Consider the following 27,561-nt stretch of genomic DNA (forward strand, 5'->3'; position numbering starts at 1 on the left):
TCAGCAGATTTGAACAGGGTGATTTTTACCCCCTTGTCCAAGTCACTGATGAAGATGTTGAACAGTGCGAGCCCGAGGATCGAGCCCTGTGGAACCCCACTGCCCTATAGTTTCCTGGGTCCTCCTTCCTCCCTTTTTTGAAGATGGGAACCACGCTGGCCCTCTTCCAGTCCTCTGGCACCACACCAGAGCACCATAAGTACTCGTAAAGCTGTGCCAGGGGTCCCGCAATGACCTCAGCTAATTCCCTCAGCACTCTGGGGTGGAGATTGTCCAGACCATCTGATTTAAATACATCCAGTCCCTCCAGAAGTTCCCTGACTAGATCCTCACTGACCCTTGGCCTAGGTGTGCCTCCCCTGGGGCCTGAGGCAGTGTACAAGAAATTCATTTAATGAAATAGAAACGTGTTTACATGTAAGGTGTCATCATATATATATATAAATCACAATCCAAACTAGTACTAAAACTCTTACTCCACTGTAAGTGAAACAACAACAGGCAATGATGCTGTAAGTTTTGTGATAATACCCTTCCATTAAGCTTCAATTCTAACCTGGATCATAGAACACAAGACCCCCACATCTGGAGCTAACCAAGATGCATCTGTATAGTTCTCAAGAGCCATAAAGCCACAAACATCAAGAGCCTCCAGGCCCACTGATCATTATAAATAACTTTACTTGTCCTGCCACCCTACTCCAACCTGCAGTTCAGCCTGTTCTCATGAAGCTCTTTTGAGCATTTGGGCCTTAGGCTGAGCTTTCCCCAAGCCTGTCCTTTCCCTGCACTATGTTCACAATTCACCTAAGTTAAACAAGATGAAAGCACAGGAAGTCTGCCTTTTGCATCCTATTTCCTGCCTCTACTGTAACTGTAATTAGTCAAGCACAGAAAGAAAAAGAGTGGGTATGTTTCCTAGAGGGGCTCCACCATGACTTAAAGAGTTTTCCGTTCCTTTTCTTCCAGGAATAAATTAGCCTACTATTTGTCTTTCCTTTTGTGGCTCTTACATATTGTTGCAGGAAGTCATGTAGATGAGGAAGGGTGGCTTATGTGTTTCAGCCTATTTGAGGGTAAGCCTATGTACCAGGGCCTGGCCCTGTTACTAGTGGTGCAGAGGAGCCCAAATGGCTCCATACCCTGGAAGCTTTCCCCATGCCCACCCCAGACTTGGAGGAATTCACAAGAAGCTGAGGATCCAGGTCCATGAATGCAGCAAGCCTCCCAAGCAAGGGAGTTAACTCAGGTGTAGGGAATGAAGAAGTGCCAGCCCATCTGAACTGGCAGGGAAGGAAGACAAAAAGGATGTTGAATGCATCCTTTCTGGGTAGTTGCACCAACAGAGATAGAGAGTATGGCTGCCCTGAACCTGGGGGTAGTCTAGGTCAAGCAACCACCAGGAGGGGCTGTGAGCAAGGCTTCTCTTTTCTTTATTTGTCTGCTTTGTTTGCATGCAGCTATCTTCAAATCCAAAGATGAGAGGCGAGGGGAGAAACGAAGCCTGGGAAAGGCCTAGCAAGCCAGAGACTTAGAGCCAGCAAATAGTTAAGTGGCAGTTTGTTTGTTTGTCTGTTTTGCATTTCTTACAAACCCAGGGTGGCCTTGTGGTGCTACAGATTAACTCAGCTTCAGCAGAGGCGAGGGCCATGAACAGTGGATCCTTAGCTAGAGCCAGCAGCAAAAGTAAAAGTGATTGGCTCAGGGTGCAAACTTACCTAGCTCTGTTCTGCCCGAAAGCTACCTGTACCTGTGTACAGCCTTCAATTTGCCCCAAGGTAAAGGTATAAACATATGCTCTGATGCCTAAATAACTTTGAAAAACTGAGCCTGAATAAATTTCAAAACTTGGTTTATTAATAGTTGCATTGATCATTAAAGATGGATTATCTATATGAGAAATAAAAATACTACTCGAAGTACTTATATAAATGTCATGCTAATTAAAATACGGAACTAGAAAAGTCCAATGTCATTTTTTGCAATTAAACATAGTAGTCAGAGAATGATGTCATCACCTTAGATAAAGATGACTGGTCTATGCCATGACATAACTTTCATAAAAGGAACACTAAGGATGTCCTCTCAAAACATTATCGGTATTGGTTCAATGTCCAGAGTGCGGGCAAGTTGGGGTTTTTTTAAATGTATTTTTTTTTGTAATGGATCCTTTGGCATCCGTATGCCAATCCTGGTCTAGTTACTCAAAATTAAAGGCTACATTTTTGACATTTTCATCAGACCATTACGGGATTTGGTTTGGTTTTTTAACAAAGAAAGCAAAGCTAACATGTTCTGAATTTTTTTTTCAATGTTAATGTGAAGTCCTTAAGGTGGTACAGACTGAAAGCAATATAAACTTCAACGGTAGGAGTACAGTACAGTGTTTAGGGCTACATGAATGATAAGACTGTTTGGCCAATATTTACAGATAGTCTGCTTTATTTTTTAGTCGGGCATTTAACCATAAATACTGTTTTAAAATTAGAATGGGAAGCCACACTCATAATACAGAAAGGCATGCCTTACACTGCGTTTGTCAGTTTAATAAGTATTTTGTTGTGAAACTTATAGTATGTGCTTTGGAGTGCTAATATGGTCTTGCAATTGCTTTTCCTGCTACCAGCTCTATTGACAGTAAGATTTGTGTAGCACTGCTGTACCCAAAGGGTCATTATTCAAAGCACTTTTACACAGCTCATACCTTCAAAAATTGAAAGTTATTTCAAATAATACATGAAGGAGCCATTTTCTTTGCCAGAAATTGCTGTACCATAAATACAAGGCAATTAAAAAGTTTAAGACAAATAAATTTTTGTTACAGTCATTAGATAACAATTGTTCTTCATACATACACATACCAGTATGAGTCAGTAATGAAGAATCATAAAGCGGTGAGGCAAAGCAATAGCATTTCTTATGCATACACATACTTATGTTATTTTAGCACGCACATGTTATTTGTGGGATCAATTCCCAAGGACAGAGCATATGCAAGTGGGCTTTCATTCATTCAGTGGTTACAGAACAAACATTAAATAACTGAACATGTTATACAGGGCACCTGTGAAGGACATCTACCTGGATTCCTTCTAGTCCTGTGAAGCTAATGGGACCTTCCGGGTGTGTAAGTACCTTTTGGTGGGGATTGTGCCCAAGGTTAAGGAGGCAATAGCCCTTTCATCATTAGAATCTCTCCCACATTAAAGTGATAGCCAAAAAATTAGCTCCAGTTTCCTAGGCTGAAAAGTGTACATCTCTATGGCACAATGCAGTATAGTACAAAATGTATTATTGGAGTAGCTTTGATCGAGCTCTTTGAACACTGGAAGCTTAATAGCTGTAGAAATGTGGTATTCCACCCAAGTGAATTAGTCCTGTTAAGACGCAGAGTATACGTACCAAAGCAGATACCATGCTAATGTGAATAGATTGCTTTCTAGTATGCCATTTGTTGGTATCTCTGCACTGTGCTATATTGTGCTACAGGCATATACTTTTATATTAAGTCAGTATGGCCTTTGGAGCAAACACTGGTGTGTTGCCAAAAGATTACCCCCAGTGTCTGTAGAGTTTGAACATAGTCAGGGCCATGCAGCAGGTTCAAGACACCTACTTTGGCTACGTCCTTGCCAGCTTGGGTACACATGGAGATGGTGGAATTGCATGGGGCTTCTCTCCTTGGCTTGCTCCAGAAGCTGTTTGGCTCCTATTTGCAGAGCATCTTCACTGGAGCTTCATATGCAATTCTTTCTACTTCCATTTCATCCTCTACAATTTGGCTGGGGCCAAACAGGCCCTGCAAAATCCAGTTTCCCATATGGAGCAGCCCATATAGTTTGTAATGACCTTATACAGTAAAAATGTTTTTGAATAGACTAAAATGACAGATGCCTTAGGAATTACCATACAGACACTTTGAAAAATATAATTTTATGTAACAATTTTACATAGCCAATAAATAGCTGTGTATTATAATTCTTAAAAGCTAGTGTCAGAACCAAGTACACAAGCAACTAAACGTCGAAGTATCCAAGAACACTACAATTAGTAAATCTAGATTACCAAGGTCACTGTTCCTCTCCACAAGTTATATACTTATTTGATCTAATATTTGATTTTTTAAGAACATTTACTCAGCAGAAATGCTGCCACCTTTTAGTTTACTAATAAAACCAATGAAGAACAAAGTCAATATTTATTCATGCATCTGTAAGCTGAAAGTTTTTTTTCAGCATGCTAAACAGCAAGATACAGGTCCTTTTACAAACAGTCCTTATCAAAAAGGTGACAGTGCTGGTGAAATTCACAGTGGGAAATGGATATGGTAGGATTTTTTTTTTTTTTTTTTTTTTACATATATATGCTACCAAGATGTAGCTCTGCTTTGAAGAATACATGTTAGAAAGATCTTTTTTTGAAGGTCTTGCAACTGAGCCATTTTTAGGTGGCAACTAGCTCTCGTGGATGCATTCATTAAAGTGTTCAACCTGGTCAATGAAATGAGAAGAATTTCAATATTGGACTTAGCTAGGCAGTGAAATACTTTAGCTTTGCATATATTAACAAATAAGGTCCGTTTTAAAAAGACCCTTCCCAGTAGCATAATTAAAGGGGAGGAGGGTCACCAAGGCAGAGCCTCCCCTTGTGGGAGGGATGGGGGATAGAAATAGCCACAACCACAGCAGAGACTGAACATACCGCTGCAATTGGCTCTGTTGAAGCCTGCGCTCCCCTAGGCGGCACATGGCTGCCCAGGGAACAGAGCTACCCACCTGTGCCAACCAAAATAAATTCCACACACTTGACAAAATCTTAATCAGGCAACATATTTTATCCAGTTAGTCCCCTTCATTTTATTCTAGTAATTTTTTATAGAAAAAAGAAACCCGGTGTCTCTTTTACGCTTATTGATAATATCTGGTGGAGAGAGATGAAACTGATAGACTACCATAATAATAAAACCCTAATGAACTTGTCTCAGAGTTTTTACAATGAAAAATCAAAATCTGTGAAATGTAGCTTCACCGGGGTTTGAATATGGAAATGAAAATATCTAAGATCTATATAGAAATTTTGAAGGCTACAAATTTTAGAATTCAGGAAAAAACATGTTCTTTATCTAGTCATGAATGGACTTTTCAAGCTTAAGGTCTGTGTGTCATTCTAGTTTCTTAATGAAACTTCTTGACATTTGCAAAATAGTAAGTTGAAAACAACATTATTTTCAAGAAATGGCACTGCCTTGGATAATCCCTGCTCATGGTAATGGGCACAATCAAGCATTCAAGAAAAGGAATTCTTAGTAAGCATCCCTGTGTAGACATTCCTTCATTAATCTCTGTTTTATGTGAAACAGGCCCCCATAAACAATCTACTTCCCCAGAACAATCCAAGAAAGTCTCACAAATTACAGAAAACCTGAGCCAAAGTCCCCCTTGTTTCTGCTCTGGCTTTGGACCACAGAAGCATGTCTTAGCTCCAATGGAAGAGTCCATTGTTCCTGGCCATAATTATACCCAACCCACAAAAACAAGGGCAAATACAGACATATTCTCTCTTCTAAGCAATCTCTTTTTGTTTTGGAGGAGACAAGTGTGTCCCACTCTTCCCCAACCTGACTCAGCATCTGTCTTTACCAGTTTTGACCCTAGATTCCCCAAAACACATTCTACAGGGATGCAACAGCAGTAGCATGGTGCTATGGAGTCATCCAGTTCCTCTCCTTACCTTTTCAAGCATGGAAAGGGAGATTCATGTGCAAAACTGCCCTCCTCTGGCTGACCAGGAGTTTAGTGAAATTACATGAATCAGGGTGCTAAGAAACAAATAATTCAAGCATAAACATTGGGGAAATACAGAAAACTTGCTATAGTCAGGAACAGAGGGAATCTCTCTCAGAAGTCCTGGGGAAATATATTGCAGAGCATATTAGCATTCTTTACCTCTATTCATGGAAAGTACCTTAATGTCACTTCCAGGTGTTAAAAGGTAGGTAGAGGTGAGCCCTGGCGGCTCACCTTTCTGACTATGAGGTACTGTGAACTGCGCTAGACAGAACATCTGCTTTAAAAAAAAAAATTCTATTGAAATACAGCTTTGACGGAAAAGAAATATCTCTTTTCAAGGAAATGCAGACTGTCAAAAATGTTAATATTCAAAATACAAAAGCTATCAAGTTTTGGCTAAAACTAACATATATATGGAAAAGACAATGTGGTATCTCTGGAAGTTTTCATCTGGGATCCTCTCACACCCTTCTCCTCTATGAATTCTACTGGCCAAGCTGTCCAGATGGAATCTCTTTCATGATGCATGATGGCATGTTATGTGCTTCAGCTAAAAAAAAAAAAAAAGTGAAATGGTGGTGCATCACAGAAGGTAGCATTTTTGCCAGAGATTTCAGTCCATAGAGGAAAATGGTGGTATGAGGCCACTTTAGCTCCCACCAAGAACCATTGAAGCATTTTAAAATTGATTTTTCTTTTTCAGCCAAAAGATTTTTCAGTTTTTGACTAGCAAGTTTTGGTTTGGGATTTTTTTTCAGCAAAGAACCTAACTTTCCTTCGAGTTAAAAAAAAATCTGTCTAGCTTGACTAGGTAGCTTCGTTTGAGGATGTAAACAACTAATCCAACTATTCTGAAAGTTATGCTACTGCCAAGGACTATGGACAGGTAGAGCAGAAGATGCCTGCCTGTATTTTCTTCTGTTCCAGCCATGCTTGCAGGATGAGTCAGAACGAAACAGTGGAGTACAACAAATATGTGAGGAGAGGATATTTGCTGAAGCTAGAGTCATATTAGACTATTATTAAACAATAACGTATCAGGATTCATTTAGAAAAGCAACACAAAAACCACTTGTATCCAACACTATGTAAGTATAGTGTTGGTGTAAGTATAAAGTCAATTATACAAATACATTTTAGAAGAGCACTGAAAATTCTTACTGAAATTTCTTACTGAAATTTCAACACCAGTGACAATATGAATGTCAAAAATTAGTTCACAGAAAAACACTGAATACAAAATAAAATCTGTAGCTCCAAAGACATTTGAGAAACAGGATTGCTTAGAAGTGTAAGAAGAAATGTTATATAGTATTCCCTTATGAACGCTTCATTGGAACCATAGATTTCAATTCAGTGGAAATTAATTTAAAAAAAATATATATATATATATATATATATATATATATCAGTGCCCATAATTAGAATACTTTAACTATGCCTTGCAGGGAAATTAAACTTAATTTCAACACTGGGTGATTTTAAGTCTCTCATCATTTTAATCAGATTTGTTTGATTTTTAAGTGTTTGTTGCTGGGGCAAGAAATAATGACACCAATTTATTTTTTTCTTTTCCTCCAATACAACTGGCACAAATACACCATGATTTCTGTAGCTGCAATATTTCTCAGGACTCATGCAAACAAAATGTAAATGTTCTCTCTCTCAATGAACCAGTCACTTAGGCCTACCATAAATAAAAAGAGGTCCACCATCATTTCCATACCACCTCACACCGCTTTTTAATGTTCCAGTTCTGTGTTCAGTTCAAATTCCTAAATTTCTTTCTAGTAAAGTGCTTAAGTACATGCTTAATTTATACGCATGAGCCATCCAAATGAAAGAAAATTAAATCATGTGCTTAAGTGCTTTGATAAAATGTTCTAGAACTTCAAAAATATCTAAATATACATGCAGAAATGTATGTCAGATTGGATGTGCTACAGATACAAGATATCCTGAACAATCACATATTATTTCATCCCTTTTTCCTCCTTGGAAATATGTCAACGATGAAAACTAAAAAGCTACAACTTATGTTTATTTTATGTCTCTTTATTTTTTATATCCATTTTTACTCATACAAAACTTTCATGAATTTACATGATACACTTTCCTTTTTACTGAACTGCAGAAGGTAGAGCAGGGTGGCACCTTAGGCCTGATTCAGGGGGGCATTAACTTTTGGAGGCAACAACCTACTGCATCAGATACTATAACATCTGATTAAGGTAGTTTTTGCCTATGGAAAACCACATAGTCTTTAAGGCTAGGTACAGACATTCAAACTTGAAGTATAGTCAGACTAACTTATGTAGGCTTTGCTAAGTGGACTGTGTCAATTTGGGAGTTAACAGAACACAAGTTTGATCTTTGGTGGTTGCGGGGGGGCAGGAGGGAGGGTGGTGGCATGTAGGCTGCCTGGCCTGGCCAAGTCAAGCAGGTTAGAGGTGCTCCTGCACACCTCTCAGTGTGCCAGACTGCCAAGGGCAGATGAATGCAGCAACTGCACCTGATTGGCTGCCTGGCACACACCTCCAACCCCCTACTGTCAGCTATGGTGGGGGGAGGGGAAGAGGGGGGCGGGGAAGGATTCTATTGCAGAGACCCAGCTCTGGGTGTCAGAGTTGAGGTAGCGAAGAATCTCTCTCCAGCCCTGTGTCTCAAGTCCAGCCAGCTCTCAGCTTCAGGCAGGTGGGAGAGGGAAGGGGGACCAAAGCTTCTGTTGCATGAACCTGGCTCTGGCTCTCAGAGAGCTGAGCTAGCTAGAATTTCTTCCCCTGCCCCTTCCCCTGCCTGCTTGCAGCTGAGAGCTGGCTGGATGAAGGAGGTGGGGCTGGGGAGAGATTCTGTGCTAGCTTAACTCTCTGATGGTCAGAGCTGGGTCCTTCCACCCCCCCCACCCACTTACATCTGAGAGCTGGCTGGACACAGGACGTGGAGCTGGAGAGAGATTCTGTGCTAGCTTGACTCTGTAGCAGCCCAGAGGTGGGGTCCGCTGCATATTTGGCTGGAGCAGCCAAGCACAGGGGCACTCCAGTATGGCCCTCCTGCAAGGTAGGGCTAGTGGAAGCCCACCAAGGAGCCAGCAGCCAGTGACTCAGCATGAATTAATAGCAGATTTAGTACAGAAATTCATTAGACTGGTCTAACCTAAGCCAGTTAAGTCTGATACCACATCCATCCAGGTCTATCTTAGACAAAGTTCCACCATTTTTAAACTAGTCTAGGTACCCCAAATTTACGTTCTGTTACTGGTGTGAACCGGCTTCCGAACACTTATACCACTTTGTACGTAATATCTGTACCAGGCCTAAGATACCAACTCTACCTTCTGCCTGACTTCACACAAACACAGATAACCACCTGAACTGTAAGATACAATAGTGTAAGTAGATAGTTTAGTATCCAACATAAAGATGCAGGTTTCTCAGCACCTTCTGTATTTGTCTTAGAGACAAGTATCTATATCTTGGAAACTTTGGTGTGATGATAACAGGCAATTTCATTTTGATTACTGACATGCTTAACTCTCTGCAGCAGTACAGGTTTCTCTTGCTTTATGAGGGTTCTGTATGTGTATTCACTCTTAAGCAATGACCCTTTTTATAGCAAAAAATCATTATATGCCAGGTAAATTCACTCTTATGCAATTGGTATGGTGGAAGACCGCAGTCAGCTGGTGTATGCAGTGCATTGTTGTGATGTGCAGCAAAACACAGTCCCCTGTTTGGATCTTTGCTCCTAGCTCGTTGTCTGCAACACATTTCTGTAGTTGCCATCCCCATTATAATTGTGCCCTGTCTGCTGTTGGTGAGTACCAAAACTTTCTTGTAAACCTGGTAGAAATGGGTCTGGGGGTCAGTACAGTTGAGGTCTTGGAACACATCCCTATTTGTTATATTGTAAAGTAGGCTCCCTTAATGCAAATTCAAGTTATGCGCCATTTTCCAGGAATGCATGTACAGCATAAAGTGAGAGAAACGTGTACACATGTTTTTAGAGGTTTCCCTTTCAATTTCCTTTCCCTTTTATTTGCCCTACCTTCAGTTTGTTTTAAAATGCTATGTATTCCAAATTAAATCCTCCATCTGGAATTCAAACTTAATATAAACATCATGTTAAGAGCAACAAAAAACAAAAAAACCACTCTGCTCCTCTCATTTCATTCCCAAATTTCCATTCCAAACCTGAGAAACCTTCTCATCACAAAATAATACATGCTGGCAAAGTATTGTGGTAGTGTCATTTTATGATGAAAAAGAAGTTTTATTTAAAAAAAATTAAATGTGGAATTTGTAGAAACTGATCCCTCTTTGAAAATTTCCTGACAAGTTCAACTCATGTTTGCGATTCCTTCAAACAGCAATGCAAAATAGGCTAGATTATATGATTTGTAATTACAGCAAGAAAAGACCCAATTCCCAGGCATTGAAAGTTTAGGTCCTGCTTTAATTGCTTCACCTCTGCTTAACCTGTTCTGGTGGATTACCCTGGCAGGGGGCAACTCCTGAATGGCATAGTGCTGTAAACTACTCCTTTGTCTTCCTTGACCCTGATGCTAAAAGGAGGATCCTAGCTAGGCTAAACAGGGCATAGCCAATAAAAGGCAATCCCTGACTGAACCTACGCTGATAATATGGTTAACAAGATCCCTAGGCAACCTGGAATAAAAAAAAGGGGTGTTCTATTTTGCGTAATGAGTTAGACCAGTTTTCAGTGGCCATGGTATTACAACAACAGGTAGATGCCCTTATTGTTGTCTTCGTGCATCCCAATTCTATAGAGTTGTGCCAGATGCAATGTGACATCAGGATCTAGCGCAATGCTTTGAGACTTATACCACCATAAAAGAAAACCAAGTCTCACACACAGTGTACCCATGATACAGGTAAACAAAGAAATGCCCGTGTTAAAGCTCCTGAAAGTACACATAAAATTCCCAACAAGAATGAAGGGGTTAAACAGAAATCTTGTATAAATCACATGTTTTGCAGGAATCATTCTGTGTTACAACAGATTGTGCCAGCACTGTTTCTTTCCCACTCTTTCTGATGTAAGCACCCTAGGCAAACTTTCTAATTAGAGCAGCAGATGTATGCAGTGCCATGTCCCTGTGAAGTTATGCCCAAACCAAATTTTGTCACTGGCAGCCAATAAACTGTTAGTCTACTCAGGCCTTGAAGTGGCCATATCAATTATTTAAAGACATGCCAAGAACAGGAATCCATTTAAAATCTTCTGGGAAACCCAGATATAAAACACTGCATATTCACATTTCATTCACAATATTGCCCTTTTAAAAATACAATATTACTAATTAAAGCTTAGTGCATTAGGCCATTAAAACTTGAGTGATTCGTGACAGCGTAATGTTCTTGCTTATCATTTGGGCTTTAATTTATGGGGTACTAAAAAAAAAACCAGGCAATTTGCACTACTGAATCCAATCCAAAAATTACTTGAAATCATTTCTACTGAAAAGTGATTTCAGTATGTGTAAATGCTGTGCCAGTAAGAAAATGCTTCCTATCAATAATTAAAGCAGAATGAAATTCTGATATGTCAGAAGACACCCTCAAAAGACAGTGTGAAAGAGAACATGGAAATAACATTCTTTTTCATTCATAAATTCCCCATTTCAAATGTACCTTTTTCCATAATAAAAATCTGCGGGGTTTCTGAGATTTTTTTGCAACAGAATTGCTCTAGTATTTTTCCATAGTCAAAAAATGACAGTGTTAAGAATGAGATTTTTTCCAGGGATATCTTCAGTCTAAAAAGGTTGAGAGCCACTATCATAGACAAAGATCCAGATTCAGGGCTGAGTGCCCTAATACACCCCAGGAAATTATGCTCAGAAAAATTCAAAATTATGCACAATTAGTTACTTTAATTTTTTTAAGAATTAAACAGAATATAATACTATTTCAACCTTCTTTAGAAATATATGCAGGTACTTGTGTGGGGGGGGAATGTGGGGGTACATGTGGTTTTTGTGGGGAAGGTTGTGAAGCACTGTATGGGGGGGTTGTGGATGGGTATGGATATGGGAATGTCTGGGCACCTGTGCACAGCCCCCCCTTCCACACACCCCCCTCCAGCACAGCCCCTGAGGAACACAACCCTGCCTGCCACAGATCCCCCCATGAACATCCCCCACTGCTACGTGTCCCCCCATGCAGAGTCCCTCACCTTCTGTGCACAGCACTCCTGGACATAGTGGGCAGAGCCCCCCCAGGGGCACGTGGCTCTGGCAAATCCCAGGGGCTACCTACCCCACCCTGCAGATGCACTCCTTCAGGCCAGACTGGGCTGACTCTATGCTAGCATGCAGGGCTTACAGGACTGCAGGCAGAAGCCACATGCAGCCCAGCGGATTCACCAGACCCACGTGCCGCTGGGGGCCGTGTCACAGCCAGGAGCGCCCCGAAAGCCCATTGCTTGTTGCTGCTGCTGTGGCAGGGGGGCCCACACCCACTCACAAACCCCACACATACCCCCATGCCCACCCTGCCTCCTGCAGACAGGAGCTCCGCTTCCCACTCACCAGCTACACCACAAGGAATTACGCGATATTATACGATTATGTGCAGTTATACGTTTCATGGGCATAATTACGTGGGCACATCACTGTATTATTCCCTGGGGTATACCTTAAATCCAGTTCACAGCCTGGGTGTTACAAACCACTATAATCATGATCAAGAGAGAATTTAAACAACATTACATCTGCACAATGATTTAAAATATCCACATTTAAAGTGAGCTAACCAGAAGGTGAGGGTGGTATTTAAAAGGACTTACAAGTGTTAGGCACTCAACTTATGTTTAAAGTCACAAGAAATTGGTTGCCTAGGTACTGTATGCCCCTTTGAAAGTCTCATTCTCAGACACAGATCCTATTCTGTCTCTAAAACACTCAAGTGGCATTTAGCTTGCTAAACCTCTAAATGTAATCCTATTCTACTCTGCTCTGGTTCCTAGAAAGCCTAAATGAGCGCACTTATTCTGTCATGCACCCTCCTCTTTGATTTAACCCTAAGTCATAAAATGTGACTTATGTCAAATAGCCTAATGGTTAGGTCATTTTCCCAGGAAGTGGTACACCTGGGTTCTAGACCTCCATCAGCCAAAGGGAGTTTTATCCAAGGACTATGCAATGCAAAATGAATAAACAGCACTGGGAGCAGAATAGTGGGAATGCCTTCCTCACAGTGCTATAGGGTCAGGCTACCTCATGCTTGCTGTACTTGTAGCCCCATGACTAATCTACACCTTTCCACTGAGTGGCCCAGCATCAGCAGGTAGGATGGAAGATTCCCTGAGCCAGATGCCTAAAGGATGGGAGTTCACATATTTCCCTGTACCTGCCATCTCCTACTGGCTTTCTTTTGCTCAGGGGTGGCCAACCTGCAGCACAGGTGTCACAAGTCAGTCACACAGGCGTCACAAGTCACACAGGCAGCCTCTGTGCATGGCACACAGACAACTGAGAAGGAAGCAGAGAGCAAAGGCTGCTTTGACAGGGAGCAGAGGGAAGGAAGCAGAAAGCAGAGCAACAGAGCAGGAAGGAGTAGAAAGTGGAACAGCAGAATGGGCAAGGGAAGGGGATTGGAGTGGTACTTGAGAAGGGTAAAGGGTTAAATTGTGACATATCTGCCAAAAAAGGTTGGCTCCCACTGCTGTAGCCAACTCCATTGGTGCTTATGGGCTCTGACACCATATAAGGAGTGCCTGTAGACATGCTGGGAGGTTGATCCAACACACTGTAATTACAGCATCTTGGAGCAGGCTCAAATCAAGTCTGCTGGAGCGTGGTAATTACCACGCTCCAGCAGCCTCCCACACCTCATCTATCTCCATGTTTCAAAATGGCAGCAGGGGTGCTTTAACTAACGCTCGTTGAAGAAGCTTTAGTTCAAGTGCTCTCAACACCATTTTGAAATGCAGGGATGCTGATATACAAGATGCTATGGTGGTTTAATTAGAACGGTTCTTGGAGCTATAGCAAGTGTAAAAAATGCCCGAAAGGTACCTGCCCATTGAGAGAATGAGAGGTAGGTTGCCTACTTTTAGGAAAAGTGGCTGCTTGGATTTATGTATCTAGTGAATGAAACAGGATCTGGCCCTAAGTGTTCATCACAAAACTGACAACTAGGGAGACTCCTTTATCTTCAGACCAAATAATTTAATTTGAGCAAGGTTGTCTGGAGACACTGCAAGTTCAGAATGCCTGGAGCAAAATTTAGCAGTTGCCACCAAGAAAAAGACCAACTTCCCCCTATCTAAATCAGGAAGTAGCCTCGGTGGCTATGTTACTCAGGAAGCTTTCAAACTGACTTATATATTTTTTACTATTGTGAATTAAAATATTAAGCAACTTAAAAAACAGAAAGTTAAATCTGAGAATGCATTAGGTAAGTCTGAATAAGACTAAGCATGAAGCAAAGCGAAGTCTGAAAATTAAAAGATATAGCAAAGGCATTTTTAAAATACTCATTAGAAACACTGTCAATGGCGTGAATTAAATACGATTCTGCATGTGCATTAGGCTCAGTATGAAACCTTAGTAACCATGAGTAAGGTAATTCCCATTACTTTTAAATGATTATAGCAATTGTGGCTTAAAATTGATGAAAGCATAGAAAGTATATAATTTCTTTAATTGAGGATTTGCTATATTTTGCATGTGAACTCACTTAATGTTACAGAATTACTCCCATATGCTAGTCCCTTGCTTTTCAGTTGATCTTCTTAAAAAAAAAAAAACACCCACTAGTTTTGAGAGGGCAGTATGTGTGAAAAATATAGGTTGTAGAGAGAGGTATAAAAACACAGAATAAATTTGGCCTACCAAGATCAGTACAGTCAGTTTAACAGCTATTTATGGTCAGCCTTAATTCTTTCTACCTTCAAATCCATACCTACGACTACGTACAGAGAAGACTCAAAAAGCTTGACCCATAGTGGCAGTCTAGCTCACACCTAGAAGTTCTGCTGAACTTCAGGATATGGAATTGAGCATACTCCCATGCCACCTCTCCATGAAATGCATTTAGAATTCACCCAGACACTGCAGCTCTCAAATGCAAGAAGTTAGCTAGCAGCAATCCCACAATTCTTTTCTGGCCCTCTTGCATAACACTTTATCTCTACTGCCTGTGATTGAACCAAGCACAACAGGAGAGAAAAGTGGCAGATAGCTTCCTAGAAGGATTCCGCTTAAGGAACAAATACAACGTGCAGTAGCCACAAGGTAAGAACATATAGACAGTGAAGGATGGCTTATTTGGCTTAGGCTGACTGAATAGCAGTGTAGATACACTTGCAGTCTCCAAAACTCTAATCAACTATTCATCATTTGCCAAATGACATCTCTCAAGGTAAATTTTATGTATAAGTGGAGTTTTCATATGAATACACTGGGATGATAACATTCAAAGGTGCAAATGATTCCTGGTCATTATATTTAAGATATCAAGAGGATTAACTATATTCAGTAGGCTGAGTGTATGTTTTACTGGTACTAGAATTGTAACCATCAAGCTTGGAACCAGCTGCAGATGTCACCTGTTTTTTTAATTCTTGAGTACTTTGATTGGTCTCTACCATGTAGGAGCTTGAAGTGCAATTATCTCTAAAGACAACAGCTGGTATTTTCCTTCATTAATCCAATTTTCTTGGTTTAGCATTGGGTACATTTTGGGCTACATTCCAAAAGCTAAAAAAGGAAAGCTGGAAATCTCTTAGATTTTGCTTCTCAGAGCTTCACTTCCACTTCACTAAACACAGTTTCAGCTTTTCCTATTCGTGTTATGGTGCGTCAAATGAATCCCTCAGGTGTGCTTTTCTTTCTTGGATTTTTCCACTGTCTGGCAAACCTCATCTATTCCTTGCCTTCCCAGGGAACTGAGTGCTCTCAAGAGGCATTTTTATGGTGCTTTTCTTTTCCTTCTTCCCTTTCTTCCTTCTTTCCTTGGGACAGAGGGGGCAAATCCTTTTTCAACTGGCTTTACTCCTAGTGGCAGATCACAGCTACCTCAGACATTAACCATAATTTTTCTGAAAATTAATTCTTTAAAATTCCAACTATTGGATGATCTCTTTCCGATTCTTCCTCAATAGTAGCAAAGTCACCCCATGTAATAAAACAAGATTACAGCAATGAATTTTGGGCAGCATTAGCCTTAACTTTTCTGGGTAATATTGCCAGTGCCAAATGGAAAACAATAAGGAAAAGTATGGATCTCCCTGGCCTGTCTTAACCAGCCTACACAGGCATACTTTCCCCCTAGCAAAGACACTGAAACAATGGAACATCATCGGCCCTTACAGAGTTCTGAGAAATGGGTGCCACAAACATAACTGGTGGCATTTATACATGTGCTCCAGGGGAGGGAAGGGGGAAGGCACTTTAATTAGAGAGGCTCTGAGAGCCCAGAGCGTCCTGTGTATCAGCATCCCCACACTGAAAAATGGTGGTGGGCGCACTTTAACTAAAGCTTGTCAAAAGAGCTTTAATTAAGCCCCCCCACTGCCATTTTTAAGCATGGGGACGCTGTTACATAGGTTGCTTGGGGTGTGCTAATTAGTCCCACCACAAAAGGAAAAAAATTAAATTTTTGCCAAGTTGCATAACATGACAATGAACATGCAGTAAAATCCTAGCATCAGATTCTATTCCACCATTAGGCATATAAACAGACTTGGGCATGTAAGTATAATTCTTTTCCATGCTGCTTCAATTTCTGAAAAATTATTAATGTAAAAGGTGGACGGGTCCTCCTCCTCTTCTTCACTGCTTTTTTATGACTCATCTGAATTATGAGGTAGATGCATGAACATATTTTTTGAGACTTGAACAGGGTGGCATAGAATCACAGTTAGGTGACTAAATCCACTTGCACACCTAATAGGTGGAAGAGAATCTGACCTCAAGTGTGGCCAAGGAAGGTGTAGTTTTAACTTGGGTTAATAGGTCAAAGCATATATTGAGGAACAGCCTAGCATTTACTGTAACGCCAAACATAGCCTAACATTACAGCTGCCTTATCTACACTAGAGGTTCGTCTACACATGCATTAATGCGCTTTAGTTAATGGGCATTAAATCTAGTAGCTCCATTGTGAGATAGTAGGAAAATGCACATAAACCTGTCTTAATGCACATTAATTAAAGAGCACAGGGCACTTTCACAAGTGCTCTAGGGTTGGAGAGGCAGCTCTTTAATTAGAGCAGCTCTGAGAGCTTTAGTTCATCAAGCTTTAGTTCAAGCTCCCCCACCACCATTTTTAAAGCACAGGAACACTGATACACAAGACACAGGAGGCTGCTGGACTGCGGTAATTGACATGCTTCAGCAGACTTGATTAATCGAGTCTGGTCCAATGTGCTGGAATTCCAATGCATTGGAGCAGCCTTCACACTCCTGTTTAGATGCCCGTGGTTTTTAAGTGGAACTTAATGTGCATTAGCCTATTTTAGTGCGCATTAGCTAAATAGCATGCTTTCTTAGTGACACTTTAACGCACATCAAAATAGGCTATTAAATGCATATTAAAGCGCATGGGTTGACACACCCTGGGACTTTATGATGTTTTATTTCCCACATTTTAGCTTTGACATGGCATAAATATACCTTTTTTCCTAACAATAATGTTGCAGAGGTATCATGAAAAGTGTTTTAGTGACTATTTTTTTACTGATAAACTTTTTGTGCCTTTTGAGTCTTTAATACCAGAAGCACATGCAAGCCCCATTTAGTTAAATACTAAATAGCTGCAAAACACAATATTCTTTAATAAAGCATTCCTTTTTAGTTCACAAATTGCTGAACGTGATCAAGGCACTCAAAGTAATATCAACCTAATTGTAATACCATCATTGTTCCCAAGAAATTATTGTTAACATTTTCACACACAGGTGTAGTCATTTTAAAGTTTCTTTCAGTTTAAAAACTAAGTGTTAAGACTTGACTTTTTAGTTCTTTAAAAAAAATAAAGCATCTTAAGAATATCATGTATGAATATCCTTTACTTTTCAAAGCAAATCATCTTGAGCTAAACTGTCACAACATAAAAATTGTGATTATGCCAGTAATTTTCCCTCCAGACACTATTATGGGGGGTACATTAAACCTTTTTGCTGTTAGACAAAGACTCTGGAAGTGAGACCTTAATGTAATAAATCAGTTTAACGGCTGGAAGTTGTTAAGCTCAGTTCTTTCTTGCTTAGTTTTTGTGCAACATATTTTGGAAATCCTGTTGTTCAGGACTTGACTGTTACCTTGTTTTTGTTATGTCTGGATTCTTGGAACTGCCTAAATACTAAAGCACCAGCCACCATCAATTAAAATGTAAATCCCATATAAAAACAAAAAGGGGCTCAACCTATAAATAGTGGTTGCCTCTGTTTCAATAAGAAAATTGGAATTATACAGATCTATTTCACATCAGGAAATAAAGCCGAGCTGAGAAAAAAAGAAAAATAAAGTAGTCTTCCCAAACACTAGAGAATTTGATTTTTCTGCAGAATGCTGTTATGTCCCTGAACACAAACCTTGTCTCTAAAGACAAACCTGAATAAAGTGTCCTATAGAAAGATGCTCCCTGGGCACACCTACAGGAGAGGTTTAATGCACAGTAGACTGATTGACTGTGAGTTACAGCATCACTGCAAAAAAACGTGCTATTAGGCTAATGCAGAGTAGTATTAATCTACTATACATTAACCATCATGAAAAAGCATGCAATCATGGTAATGCACAATAGGGCAGTCTACTGTATATTTATTTAGTACTTCCTTTTGTACAGTATGCACAGCACATTAATGAATGTGTAGATGCAGCCCCTGTGAACAGGGTTGAGGAATGAGAGGCTCTCCCCAGAGGCCATGCAGCAGGAAGAGAACCTCTGTGCATCTACTACTGCCTCATCCCTCTGCAATAATACTCAGTCTGTAGCTCCTGAGCTATGAGGGGGCCCTATCACCTACAGCTCCTTGCAGAAAAGGTTATCAAAGTTTGGTGCATCTTTCCTCAATCGTGAACAATGCAGTACATGCAACTATGTTAATGCAACGCATGCAACTTCCTATGTAGGGTTTTCTAACTTTTGAACTGGAGTGTGATTGATGCAGTTCACCAAAGGGGTGTAGATGCTGACAGCTTACGTGGCTCCAGAGCCAGTCAGCATGGAGTATCACTGCTTCAAAGTAATATGGGAATGAATCCCTTATAGAATAGTGCTCTGTGTTGTGCTCAGCTACATCAGCGTGGTGAAAACACAGGCCAAGAGGAGATATGATCCCTCCTCATCTATAAATATATCCATGGGGTAAACACCAAAGAGGGAGGAGAGCTATTCAAGCAAAGGAGAATGATGACACAAGAATACATGGGCTTAAACTGACCATGAATAAATTTAAACTAGAAAAAATCAGAGGCGTCTAACCATCAGAAGAGTGAAGTTTTGCAACACTATCACAATGGTAGGATGAAGGCATGCGATCTAGCTAGTTGTAAAATGGAGCTTAATTAGTTTATGTAAAACGATGACATGACATGGTTGCCTACAGTAGCGGGCAACTGCAGCCGATGCCCCCAGAGGTCCCTTCCAGTGCCGTGTCCCTGTGCGTATTCAATAGTTTGTAGATACATCTGAATTAGAACGAAGGAGGTATTTTAGTAATAGCTAAAAGCCCAAGAACTACGAAAAGACTGTCAAGGTAATGCCTTAGCTCATCAGCTAATATGTCCTGTTTCCAAAACATATGTCCTGTTTACAATAGTAGGGTTGGGTTTTTTTTTTCATTATTCTATTATATTTAAACAATTTTAATATACCATTTATCCTGGTGCAGACAAGGCTTATATAAGCTTCTAGCACTTTATCCCTTCCAGTTCTTTTTCCTTCCTTGGAGGAGTAAAATGCATGTGTGTGTTTTTGTGTATGCAGTATGATAAATATATTAATCTTAAAAAACCCAGGACCACTTAAGATCTCTCTGTGGAACTTTGATTTATTTGTAATTTATTATTTAAATATTCTAATTCTTTGCCTCCCAAGTCATTTTACTCTGATTTTTTTTCCCTGTCTACATTCTAATTAATTTTACCTTTAGCAGCTACAGCTTGAAATATGCAGCATCTTTATTTTTAAAAGTTAATACATGGGCGTTTCTATAATAAATTGTAACACTGCTATGAGGCAAAAAGCTGGAGAGACATCTTATTTTGGGGTCATAAATATTTCATTTTAAAAGTGGTACAAATCAGTATGAAATCCACCAGGGCTCTGTCCTTTAAAGACGTGGATAAAGACTGTGGGGAGAAAAGCACTGAACCACCAGTAGGATTGCTGAGCACAGAGCTGGGTTTATATATGATCTAATAAGGTAGAATAAGCTGAAAGGCAAGTCATACACTCTTCTCAGGTCTACATATGCCACGTGCCACTAGCTAGCTAGCCATGAAGGGTATCTATCATCAGAACCCTGACTATAGGGGTGGGGTCCTCCAGAAAAAAAATAGTAAGTGATCACATAATTAAAGACCGTATCACAACTTATATACAGAAGTGGACCGAAATGAGTCTCCATGCAGCACTTAGATACTGGCACTTCTTAATTTTGGAACGCTTGACTTTTAACATGGAGGTGAAATAAGGGGGCTGGCATGTAATATTCTGAATGCTGGTTGAAACAAACATGTATCATAAAGACTCTTACTTCCCTATTATTGCTCAAACTCTCTTCCCAGCCAAGTTCCTCCTTCATATTCAAAATCTTGGCTTCCTGGTTACAAGTAAGCAGGAACTACCTGGCCTCAACCCCCCCCTCAGGCCTTCCTCTTCATCGTCCCTGCTTTCCTCTACTAGTTCCACTGTCTCCTCCTTTAAGTAAACTCACTCGGTGAATGACCTGGAACCATGTTGCAACACCCACATGGAATCTCTGTTCTGTACTCCCCATCCTGTATCACCCCCAAGAGAAGAACACTGTGGGGATAAGAGAGACAGAAAACAAATGCCCTCTTTTGGACCCTCACATTTTACTGTTTATATTGGATTGGCATTTTTTTTTGGTGCTAAAAAGCCAAGAAGGTTGTTGTGATAGAGAACAAGTTCATTTTTGTATCATTTCAGAACTGATACAGTGCTATGCAAGTGGTAAGCGTTCATTAGCTTCTGGATGTTTACATTTTTAGTTTAAAAAAAAAAGCACAATTAAATAGAAGAAAGTATAAATGGAAGGCATTTTCTTGCACATAAATGGAAGCAAGCACTTAGAAAATATAAACAAAGCAAAGCCTAAAATGTATGCTATGATTTATAAATGATACATTCAAAACATCTCTGGAGTTTTCCCGATTTAGACTCCAGGTTTTGTGAAAGGCCATAATTTTTTTTTTTTTTACTATCACAGAATTCAGCACAATAGCAAGCAATGTTACCAGGGAACTGTGGTTTTGCATGCTGCAGAATGCCAGAGACATTGTCTTACATCATGCAATATAAAGTTCAATTGGATAGCAACAATAATGCTTGCACTTAAGGACCTCCTCCCTAAAACCTCATTTAGACATAGAATCATACTGAAATCCATAAAACTACCCACATAAGTAAAGGTTGCAGATTTCTGTCTTAAATATATTATCCTACACTAACCCATGATACCCATAATGCCAGAAAACTCCAGATCCATTATCACAACTTTATCAAAGTTGGGACTGAAACTTCCAGGCCTCTTATGGGTAAATTTAAGAACAGCATATCAGCTTAAACTCTGAATTCCCCAGTTTCCACTCATTTGGGGCAATGTATATTTACTACTTCTAACAGGGAATCTAAATGTAGCTATTACCATTGTATAATTCTCTCTATTCTCATTTTAGCATCTACAGAATTATATACATTTTGACTAGGGTTCCTCACAGACATTGGACTGGATTTTGTGACATGCACTAATGCTCATAAAGCTCAAATCAAGCTATCTAGCTTCCATATGTGCATTAGCTTCTGTACTAAGAAAAGAGATGTATTTTTTCTCCTGGGAGATCTTATAGGCCCACTTCAGAGCACCATTCATTTGTTGTTTAATACCATCTTTAAACTGACATTGGCAATAGGTACAGCACATAGAGATCTCTGTTAGTAGCCAACAGGAAACAAGGGTGTTACCACCAGACTCCTAATGGTATAGAAGTGTTTTATGTTGAACTGAGCCAATATGAAAAAAAAAAAAAAAAAAGCTTCCTGTAAATGGCCCAAATAAGGAAATTATGCATTAGTTGGTTATTTAATTTTATGGGAGTTTACAGATCTGACTACTCTAATTTGTTTAGAGTTTTTATACTTCAAAAATAAACAAGTGTCATTGCAGAAGCTCCAGATGACTCATTTAATATATATGTCTTTGCATGTAAAGTGTCACTGAAATAATGTTGGATAGCATCTGTAGTGCACGTCATTGATAGTTTAAAAAGTAAAATACTATCATTTTAACTATTATCAAAAGGCTATATCCTCATTATAGATCAACAGCCTACTACAACATTTCATAATAAAATATTCAAACTTTTTTTCTGAGAACGTGAAAAAAAAATCTATCCAAAATTAATAATTGCTTTTATTATTATTTAATGAATCTAGCCAAATCCATTAAACTAGGTATGCTGCTGAACCCGTCCCTCCTACTGAAAAGAATCGGAGTTTCTTTTACATTACCCAACAAGAAAACATTTCGCTGGTATGTATTTTATCCACTTGTTCATCCATAATTCTCAGTACAAAGTCAAAAGTTCATAAATTATCCAAGATTAATAGCTGCATGTACCAAATGTTCTGACTTAAATATGATATTAAGTCATTCTCTATTAGGCATAATAGAAACATTATGTATCTTGTTGTATAAGGAAATGCGGTACTCATACCACAGTAAGCCTGGAGTTACGCTATTCATTTAGATAAACTACTCTTGATTTCTGTTAGTGGTACACAGGCTAAAAGTGTCCCATGAAAGTACGGATGTCCTACTTTCCAAAATTTCCTATGGAACAAAAAAGTATTTACTATCAACTCCCCTCACTCCATATGCGCACTTTCCCTCACAAGCCTATACAGTATATTGAAATAGGACATTTGTTGTATATGAACGCACGGACTGTTTAGTTAAAAAAAATACTGGACAGTCGCATATATTTCAAAAAAATACAGCCTTCCTCCTCCTGATCATTGGTCAATGGTATGCTGTATATATTCCTCATCAGAGCTCTTCAATCTTATTAGTATGTCCTAATTAAGTTTTCCATATCTGTCATAATCCTAAGAACTAAAGAGATCACTCTGAATACTGACTTTAAGATAGAGGAACCTCACTAATAACAGGTGAGAGGCAGCCAGTTGGTGTTTTTATCCCTCACAGCAAAAAGTTACTCAAACACCTTTCCCCAGATATGCTGTTGTCCCCAAGAGGCAGTCATTCCCTTCAGCTGACATATCTGGCTACATAAACTTGTCACTACTGCCATTCACACAAGTTCACCAACAGCTTTGGGAACCTAACTACATGTAGCCCTGTTCAGAGCTTGGTATTTCAAGGGGGCTATATACAGTTCCCCGGAACAAAGCGTTTGTCATCCTCTATGTGTAGCTATGAGCATTCTGAAAAATTTAGTTCATTACTAAAATATTATTCCTAGCAAACAAAATACTTATAATAAGAAGATAGTTTTGTATCGAGTATCCCCTATATTTACAAACATTTTATTTTTTAATTACAAGTTTGGATCCGAAGTGAAACATATTTATTACCATCCCAAGGTAGAAAGACAAGATGAGATATTGCAATGGAATATATTGCAAGGGAAATCTGCAAATTGTTAATTTGTGTTTGTATGCATTATGCTACTATTTAGTAACATTATCCTGACTGTAACCTGCCTAAATAAAACACTAATAACTTTGCTGATATCAAATATCTGATGCAAAAAGCCCAAGGAAACACATTTGATATCATTTTCTTGATAAATGATATCAAATGTGTTTCCTTGGGCTTCTTTATAAATAAGTTTAAATATAGTAACAACCTTCCCCCTTAGTAAGGAGCAGAGTATTTTATTAAGAACAGCAAAACTGATAAAAGCAGTTGTGATTGAAGAATGTGTGTTCTCCAATCGTGAAAATAACATGTTAGAAGACCGATCACGCAGAAAAATGATGATACACCAGACAACAAAAATATCACCTTAAGTAGAGGACAGAAAGGAGCAATCCTACCTTCTTATATCAAAAAGTTAGCCTGACTTCTGAACACCATAATTATGCCCATTTCTTCACTCACAGTAGTTTAGGATTTGACAGAATGAATTTTACCAGTTGTGAAAACTGGGTGGGTGACTGAATGCATATATTATCTAATCCTCAAATAATAAATTAAGGAAAGCTTTGTCCTAAAAGCTTTCTTTAATTTTACAGGACTGGGTAATTTATGAAGGCCTGTGCTGGCTGCTGCTGAAGTTAAGGGAATAAACTCCCATTAACTTCAGCAGGAATAGGATTAGGCCCAGAATTAACCTCACTTCTTAGATTTTATGAAGCACCATGACATTTTTTGACAGTACACTTAAAAGGGGACTGTCAAATTGTTTTGATTTGCAAATCATGACACAACTCTTTCATGTTTTTCTTACGAACGTCACTATTTCTTCAGCATTTCATATATGTGCCTCTCTTAAGTTCTTCACCCATAATAGTAACCAACAAACTAAAGCAATTAACAAAATAGGTTTTTCAACTGATGGACACTTTCTATTTGGTAAAGAATTACAGAAGTAAAAAAACAAAACAGTTTAAACCCCACAAAACTGTGCAACACACATTACTGAAATTTCTTGTCCATAATTCTCTTCAGCTCGCCTGTGGTGTATTTATATACACCTTGATTATTATAGTCATCCTACAAAAACCCTAAATGAAGTCATTCATTATACACACCTGTTGGCAGTATTTTCATTTGAATGAATCATAAATCTTGAGAAATCTAAAAAGACTGATCCTGAAGAGTACCAAACACTTGCAAGTCACAGTGACATCAGTGGGAGTTGTGCAAACTCAAGACTTTCAGAATCAAGGTCCTGGGCAAGGTTTGTTTTTTTTTCCAGTAAAGCAAAGAATTCCTTAAGCCACATGGGATTTTAACAGCATAACTCTATTAAGTGAAAACTTTTATTATATCAGACAGAATCTTACCAAGCTACTATTTTTAATCAATACTTGAGTTTAGCAACATAACAGCTTACAAGCCTATGCATGTGTTCCAACACTGTGTTTTATTTTGCAATTGTTCATGAACTTGACTGGTTTTCATTTCTCTCTCTCACCACTGTGTACTTTCTGTGATCATGTAGATAGCACATCATATTTTTACATTTCCTCGTGCTACTGTCAGCATTAAGGAATGACACCATCCAATCAAAACATGCACTTTTGTCAGACATCCACACATCTGTGGCAGAAAAACCCAAAGAAAACTTGCACAGAATATTTTAACTAAACAAGAAAATAAAAAATGGTAAAAGAATGTATTTTTGTTAGCACAGCTGTGTGACTGATGGCTTTTGCTGATCAGCCTCCTTACATCATGTGAAAAGTTGCGTTATTTTAAAATCATATGCTAGGTAGGCAGTATAAAGGAAGTCTTCTGCCATCCAAACAAGAGGTACTCCACAACTTATATTAACATTTACTATAAAGGCCTCTAAATACAGGTAGGCACAACCTTTTGAGTTCACGTCTAAACTTTGAGATACAGAAATGACTCACCATATTGGAAATAGCCAGATTAAAATGCACCTACATGTAAGGTGGCTCTATGTGATTTGATAAAGAAATTCAAAAGTTGTGTAGGTCAGACAAATGTGATATAATATTATTTGAGCTTTGAATACTTGAAACTGTTTCACAGTCTGCCAGGTCCCTCTACTTACAATGGTACAAGTTCAGGAAAACTGCATGCTATTTTTGATGTGAACACCGCTGATGTAAAAACCCATGGAAAAGACAGAAGCTGTTGTTATTTTGCTTTGTCTAAATGGCACTTTGCAAATGGTGCTCCTGCAAGTTATGCCTTAACTCCTTGCGCAAATGCAACTGAAATCTATATCACTCCAATTCAAACACCTGAGGGCACATTAAAACTCTTTTTGAAAAATCTACAGAACAGATACACCACTTGATTAAAGGCTGTTTTACTACAAAGACAAGTTTCTGTTTTCAGTACTCAGTCAGGGGAACACTGGAAAGAAAACAATTTAATACAACTCGACATTTGGAGAGTAAACCAGGCTACAGTCCTTCTATAGCTGGCTTATACTAATAACACTTTGTTTTGTCACTGGAAATGAATACAGGATACAAAACGATCTGGTTGTTGTGGGACTGCAATGCCATTTTCACCATTCACCCCTCCTTTCTTCCCAAAGGAGTAAAATCTCATGCAGCTACAACCAAAGAAACACTGAACAACTGGAGGGAGCCCTAAAGTTTGGTCTCCCCCCCTTCTCCCTTCTACTCCACTGCTGAGAACCCAGGAGCCATCACTCTGAAGGTGCCACTAATGAGCTCACAAAATATGTCCTAGAGCACACAACTCGAGAACCTTGCCGCTTTCCTTGCATCCGTGATCATTTTCTCCATCACCAGTCTCTGCTGTCCTCCTCTCGCTGCGTACAGTGGCTGTTTGGCAGCGTTATTATTCATCATCCCATAAACAGAAGATACAGATGCTCTCTCCAAACACACATGCTGACACACACTCAACTCCCCTTTGCATCACATGCAATCCTTTGCAAGTCCCCTGCGAATAGCTTCAAGAACAGAAAGCAAGCACACAAAAAAAAGAATAATAAAACAAACAGAAGAGGGGGGAGAGGGAGGAGGAAGCTGCTGCTGCTTTTTTTTTTTTTTTTGCTGCTGCTACTGCTGTTGTTGTTCTCCCTCTCCAGCATGCAGAGCTAAGGAAGAGCAGTTCCCCACTTTCATCAGCTATCTACCTCCTTGGGATAAGGGAGCAGGTCAGAATGATGCTGAGGCTGCAGAAGGGGGGGAAGGTTTGCAAACATGCCAGGATCTCCATGAAATCCTCCCCCCCCAGTCCCCATACACACACGCTTCTCCCTAAAACCTGCCCCAGGCATGGAGGGGGAGGGCGGGGAAGACAACACACAAGGAAAAAAAGAAAGTGATGAAAAGACACAACTCACCTTAACAAGGGGTGTCGGATGGGATCAGAGAGGAGGAAGGGGATCTACATCTATCTATAGATTTAGCAGAGGTTGCGATAGTATTCAAAACACACAGACACAGGGGTTGGAAGCAGGGAGAAGAGTAAATATAGCTATATCTATCTGTTGTATATCTTTAAAAAAAACAAAAACGAAGAGGGAGAAAATTATCGGGGGAGGGGGGGGGACGAGTCAGTCTGGCAGAAATCCTCAGGGGAAAAAAAAAAGATCATGAAGGAAAGAAAAAGCCCCGCGACTGGTGCCGAGTTGTTTTCTCTTTTCTTTTCTTTTTCGGTTGTGGGGGGAGGGGGGGTGTTTTGTTCTTTCTCCAGGCGGGTGTTTGCTGCTTTCCTGCTCGGCTTGGCTCCTGCCGGTGTATTTCCAGGGCGGGCGGCTCCGTGGGGCTGTGTTAAGGCGGCTCCCGGTTGCTTATATCCCTGCCGGGGGCTACGGGCGCTGCTGCTGCTGTTCTGGCTGGGCTCTCGCAGC

At 39.7% G+C, this 27,561-nt stretch overlaps 1 protein-coding gene across 8 annotated transcripts in view; it reads right to left on the minus strand.

Moving 5' to 3' along the window:
• LOC109313731 (poly(rC)-binding protein 3-like) overlaps nucleotides 1-27,555 on the minus strand; it is an 894,664-nt gene extending 867,109 nt beyond the window's left edge. For 2 of the 8 annotated variants that reach the window (XM_019540495.1, XM_019540487.1), the window contains exon 1: nucleotides 27,052-27,552. The gene's annotated coding sequence lies outside the window, so the exon portion shown is untranslated. Of the gene's footprint in view, nucleotides 1-27,051 lie in introns of all 8 variants that reach the window. The other 6 variants (XM_019540472.1, XM_019540478.1, XM_019540503.1 and 3 more) reach the window with 5 other exon arrangements.
• Nucleotides 27,556-27,561: the final 6 nt, after the last annotated feature.

The sequence above is a fragment of the Crocodylus porosus genome, unplaced genomic scaffold, assembly GCF_001723895.1.
Source record: "Crocodylus porosus isolate Cpor-Errol unplaced genomic scaffold, CroPor_comp1, whole genome shotgun sequence".
Taxonomy (NCBI): Eukaryota; Metazoa; Chordata; order Crocodylia; family Crocodylidae; genus Crocodylus; species Crocodylus porosus.